The sequence below is a fragment of the Carcharhinus amblyrhynchos genome, chromosome 1 (assembly GCF_965287045.1).
Source record: "Carcharhinus amblyrhynchos chromosome 1, sCarAmb.v2.hapA, whole genome shotgun sequence".
Classification (NCBI taxonomy): Eukaryota; Metazoa; Chordata; class Chondrichthyes; order Carcharhiniformes; family Carcharhinidae; genus Carcharhinus; species Carcharhinus amblyrhynchos.
In genome coordinates, this window is record NC_137324.1 from 17,686,638 (window position 1) to 17,692,150 (window position 5,513).

The window sequence follows — 5,513 nt, forward strand, 5'->3', positions numbered from 1 at the left end:
ACAAGTGCGGGCAACGCTCCTGAAATTATTCCCTCCACTTCTGACCCACGAGTATTGAATTAGTGGGCCCGCACTCGACAGGTTCTCAATATCTTTCTCTCTCTCTTACCATTTTTCTGTCCGCCCGGGAACTTCCGTTCCGGAGTCTGGCTTGGGTGGCGGGAGACGGAATTGGGAATGATTTCTGCTGACGGCGGGAGGAACGACTGATCGGATGCGATCTTGTGCGGCTCAGCTCATTAAACTTACATCTGCGCGAGAAACGCGCTGATTCTCACGCGGGGCTGTCAGGAATTTCCTGATCCTGCTGTTATCTTATGGAATTGTAGGAGTGCTACAGTGCAGAAGGAGGCCATTCGGCCCATCGAGCCTGCGCCGATAACAATCCCACCCGGGCCCTATCCACGTAACCACAGGTATTTACCCTAGCTAATCACCCTGACATTAAGGGGCAATTTTAGCATGGCCTATCAACCTAACCCGCACGTCTTTGGAGTGTGGGAGGAAACGGGAGCACCCGGAGGCAACCCATGCAGACACGTGGGCCAGAACTCCCCCACCTCGCCTGCCACAGAATCGGAGGGGGCGAGGGTCCGCCAATGGAAATCTCCATTAACCTCGGGCAGGAGTTTCTGGTCTTGCCTGAGTGAGACCATAAAACCCCGCCCCAGGAGAATGTGCAAACTCCACACAAACGGTGAGCCTGAGGCTGGAATTGAACCTGGGTCCCTGGTGCTGTGAGGCAACAGTGCTAACCACTGTGCCATCGTGCCGCCCATAGAATTGAAAGTCCAGACGCAATATTTAAAAGAGCACCTGGGTAGCCTGCACCAGCCCTTCCATCTTTGCCTGACCATTGGCCTCCCCTACCCTACTTCCCAACTAAGCCTTCCTCCTTTCCTTGGTTATTCTCCTAAACAACTTGTGCTGCCACTGCCCGCTCTCAAACCTAGGCTGGCATTCACAGATACTCTGAAGAGAGGATAATGCAGCAGCAACTCACTGTTCAGTATGGCAGAACTCATTTACACGCAGCCCTGAAGGCAAACACTCTCATTTCTCACTGGGCGGGAATGAATTTGAAGGGGAGCTTAATTTGGGTGAGCTGGCCTTTAAATGACCATGCATGACATTTTATTTATTCATCTGTGGAAAATGGCCACCATTTATTGTCCATCCATAGTCGCCCTTGAACGGAGTGGCTTGCTAAGCCATTTCAGAGGGTAGTTGAGAGTCAACCATATTGAACATAGGGAACAAGAAGGGTTTGTTGCATGAGGAGCAGTTGAAGAATCTGGGTCTATACTCATTGAGTGTTTTTAAGACAGAGATAGATATGTTCTTGATCATTTAGAGGATCAAGGGTTAAGTGGAGAAGGCAGGAAAATAGGGATGAGAATCATATCATCCAATGATTGAATGGCAGAGGAGTCTCAGTGGGCCAAATAGCCTAATTCTGCTCCTATATCCTATAAATAGGTCAAGAGGAGGCCATCATGCCCCTCAAGCCTGCACTGCCATTCAATAAGATCACGGCTGATCTTTTCGTGGACTCAGCTCCACTTACCCACCCGTTCACCTCAACCTTTAATTCCTTTACTGTTAAAAAATCTACGCATCTTTGCTTTGAAAACATTCAACGAGGTAGCCTCAACTGCTTCCCTGGGCAGGGAATTCCACAGATTCACAACCCTTTGGGTGAAGAAGTTCCTCCTCAACTCAGTCCTAAATCTGCTTCCCCTTATTTTGAGGCCATGCCCCTAGTTGTAGTTTCACTCATCAGTGGAAACAACCTCCCTGCTTCTATCTTACCTATTCCCTTCGTAATCTTATATATTTCTATAAGATTTATACCAGTTCTTTTCCCGACAATCGGTAATGGTTTCTTGGTCATCAGTAAATTCTTAATTATTTTTTAAAATTCATTCATGGGGTATGGGCATCGCTGGCTGGCCAGCATTTATTGCCCATCCCTGGTTGTCCTTGCTCAGAAGGCAGTTGAGAGTCAACTACAATGCTGTGGCTCTGGAGTCACATTTAGGCCAGACCAGGTAAGGACGGCAGATTTCCTTCCCGAAAGGACATGAGTGAACCAGAGGGTTTTTCCCGACAATCGACAATGGTTTCATGGTCATCAGTAGATTCCTAATTCCAAATAATTATTATTGAATTCAAATTCCACTATCTGCTATGACAGGATTCGAACCCACGTCCCCAGAACGTAAGCTGAGTTTCTGGATTAATAATCTATTAATGGCTCCTCTCCCCTCCCCTCCATGCTAACATATGCAAAAAGGGCTTCCTGACATTGTTTGTCCGAGAGTTTCACCCACCTTCAACCCGCCTTTAAGATCATGACATCATGATTACTAAAGTCACTACGCCACCAGGAAACTGATTTTTTGTTGTCACCCGGACCCCAAGGATCTTGGGGTCCGGGTCCACAGGACTCTTGAATCGGCCTCGCAGGTGGAGGAGGTGGTCAAGAAGGCGTATGGTGTACTGGCCTTCATTAATCGAGGGATTGAGTTTAGGAGTCGGGAGGTAATGCTGCAACTTTATAAGACCCTTGTCAGGCCTCATTTGGAGTACTGTGCGCAGTTCTGGTCGCCTCACTATAGGAAAGATGTAGAAGCTATTGAAAGGGTGCAGAGGAGATTTACAAGGATGTTGCCTGGACTGGGAGGCATGCCTTATGAAGTTAGGTTGAGGGAGCTGGGTCTCTTTTCCCTGGAGAGACGAAGGTTGAGAGGCGACCTGATAGAAGCTCATAAAATGTTGAGAGGAATAGATAGGGTGGATTCTCAGAGGCTATTTTCCCGGGTTGAAATGGTCGCTACGAGAGGACACAGATTTAAGGTGCGGGGAGGAAAGTACAGAAGTGATGTTAGGGGTAAGTTTTTCACTCAGAGGGTGGTGAGTGAATGGAATCGGCTGCCGTCAGTGGTGGTGGAGGCGAACTCGCTGGGGTCTTTTAAAAGACTTCTGGATGAGTATATGGGGTTTTATGGGATTGGGGGTTATAGATAGGTCTATAGATTGGTAGGTGTTGATGTGATCGGCGCAACTCGTGGGCCGAAGGGCCTGTTTGTGCTGTAGTGTTCTATGTTCTATGCTAAAATTAAGTTGTCCTGTCCGTCAAGATTCCCACTGCTAGTAGACTAAAAGATTTTGCCCATCAAATCTGGAATATATCTGCACTGTGATATGCAATTGAATCTCATGGGATCTAAGGTGAGGTATCTAAACAGACATAAAATTGGTGACAGAAGACAGAGGGTGATTGTAGAGGATTGTTTTTCAACCTGGAGGCCTGTGACCAGCGGTGTGAGTCAGGGATCAGTGCTGGGTCCACTGTTATTTGTCATTTATATTAATGATTTGGATGAGAATATAGGAGACATGGTTAGTAAGTTTGCAGATGATACCAAGATTGGTGGCATAGTGAACAGTGAAGGAAGTTTCTCCGATTGCAACGGGATCTTAATCAATTGGGCCTGTGGGCTGACGAGTGGCAGGTGGATTTTAATTTAGATAAATGCCAGGTAATGCATTTTGGTAGATTGAACCAGGGCAGGACTTACACAGTTAATGGTAGGGCGTTGGGAGAGTTACAGAACAAAGAGATCCAGGGGTACATGTTCATAGCTCCATGAAAGTTGAGTCACAGGTGGACAGAGTGGTGAAGAAGGCATTCAGCATGCTTGGTTTCATTGATCAGAACATTGAATACAGGAGTTGGGATCCCTTGTTGAAGTTGTACAAGACAGTGGTAAGGCCACACTTGGAATAATGTGTGCAATTCTGGTCACTCTATTATAGAAAGGATATTATTAATCTAGAAAGAGTGCAGAAAAGATTTATTAGGATGCTACTGGGACTTGATGGTTTGAGTTATAAGGAGAGGCTGGATAGACTGGGACTTTTCCCCTTGGAGCATAGAAGGCTGAGGAGTGACTTTATATTGGTCTATAAAATAATGAATGGCACAGGTCACCTAGATAGTCAATATCTTTTCCCAAAGGTAGGGGAAATCTAAATCTAGAGGCCATAGATTTAAAGTGAGAGGGGAGAGATACAGAAGGGTTCAGAGGGGCAGTTTTTTCACTCAGAGGGTTGTGAGTGTCTAGAACAAGCTGCCAGAGGTGGTAGTAAAGGCAGGTTCAATTTTGTCTTTTAAAAAGCATTTTGGACAGTTACATGGGTAAGATGGGTATAGAGGGATATGGGCCAAATGCAGGCAATTGGGATTAGCTTAGGTGTTTAAAAAAAAGGTCGGCATGGACAAGTTCGGCTGAAGGGCCTGTTTCCATGTTGTAAACCTCTATGACTACTTCAGCATCAGCAGGATGAAGTATCTTTTGGAACTGAGGAATTTAGCTGAAAGGACAAATGTCATGATACAGGAATGGAATCACTGTGTAATGACTGAGTGAGATTGAGCTTGGGTTCTAAGTTTTTAAACTCATGGGCAAAGATAAATTTGAGGGAGGTAATAAATTCTGTAATTTGAACTTCTGAGAAGGACTGGATGAAAATACATGGAAGCAGTGATGGGTAACCTAAACTGATGAGTGGGCTGTATGAGTGGCCTTCCTTCATCTCAGTGGATAGCAGGATTAGATACTGCATCACAGCATCAGGGAGTGGTGATGTTTGCCTTCATTTGAACAAGGAGTGTGTCTTCCAGAGGTCTACCTTCTGGAAACAGTGACTCTGCCTATGCAAATCCTCCCTGCAACAGCCAATCAGCGCCACCTCACTGCTGGACGCTTATCTGCACTTGAACAATGAGAAGTCTCACAATACCAGGTTAAAGTCTAACAGCTTTATTTAGAATCACAAGCTTTCAGAGCACTGCTCCTTCATCAGGTGAATCCCTTGAACAGAGGGTGTCTACATGATGTCCACCTTCTGGAAGCAGTGACTGGACCTTTGCATATTTTTTTAAAACTTTATTCCAATCCAATCAAGTCAAATTAAAGCCAATTCAGAGTCCCAACAAGTTGGGACATTCCCAATCCAAGCTGACAAGACAGGGCTCTCACTTCCTGTCTTGGGCTTGATCTACATGATCCAAGCTGACTGGAGTAGGTGTAGCTCCTCTTCCAAGGCTTGATCTAATTTGCATCTTAGCCAAAAGGCTGAGATGCCACTTTAAAAATTGCTTCAAATGAAGCAGAAATGCAACCTAACAGCTTCAAACAAGTGCAGCATGTTGATACTACACTTGATCTTAGCCAAAAGGCCAAGAAGCAACCTTTGCATATCTTCCCTACAACAGCCAATTATCTCCATTGCTGCGCTGGACACTTACCTTCACTCAAACATACAGGTGTCTCCCAGAGACCTACTTTCTGGAAGAAGTGACTACACCTTTTTTTTTCAAAAATATACTTTATTCATAAAAATCTCAATTAATCTATTGCAAACGTACAGGGCTTTGAATAGCAAACAATGTGGAATCAAAACATTTTTACAGATCTGTACAAATTACAATGACTACATTTCAA

The 5,513-nt window shown here is 45.2% G+C and overlaps 1 pseudogene; it reads right to left on the bottom strand.

The window, feature by feature from the left end:
- Window positions 1–5,118: 5,118 nt before the first annotated feature.
- Window positions 5,119–5,260, bottom strand: LOC145351494 (U2 spliceosomal RNA; annotated as a pseudogene).
- Window positions 5,261–5,513: the final 253 nt, after the last annotated feature.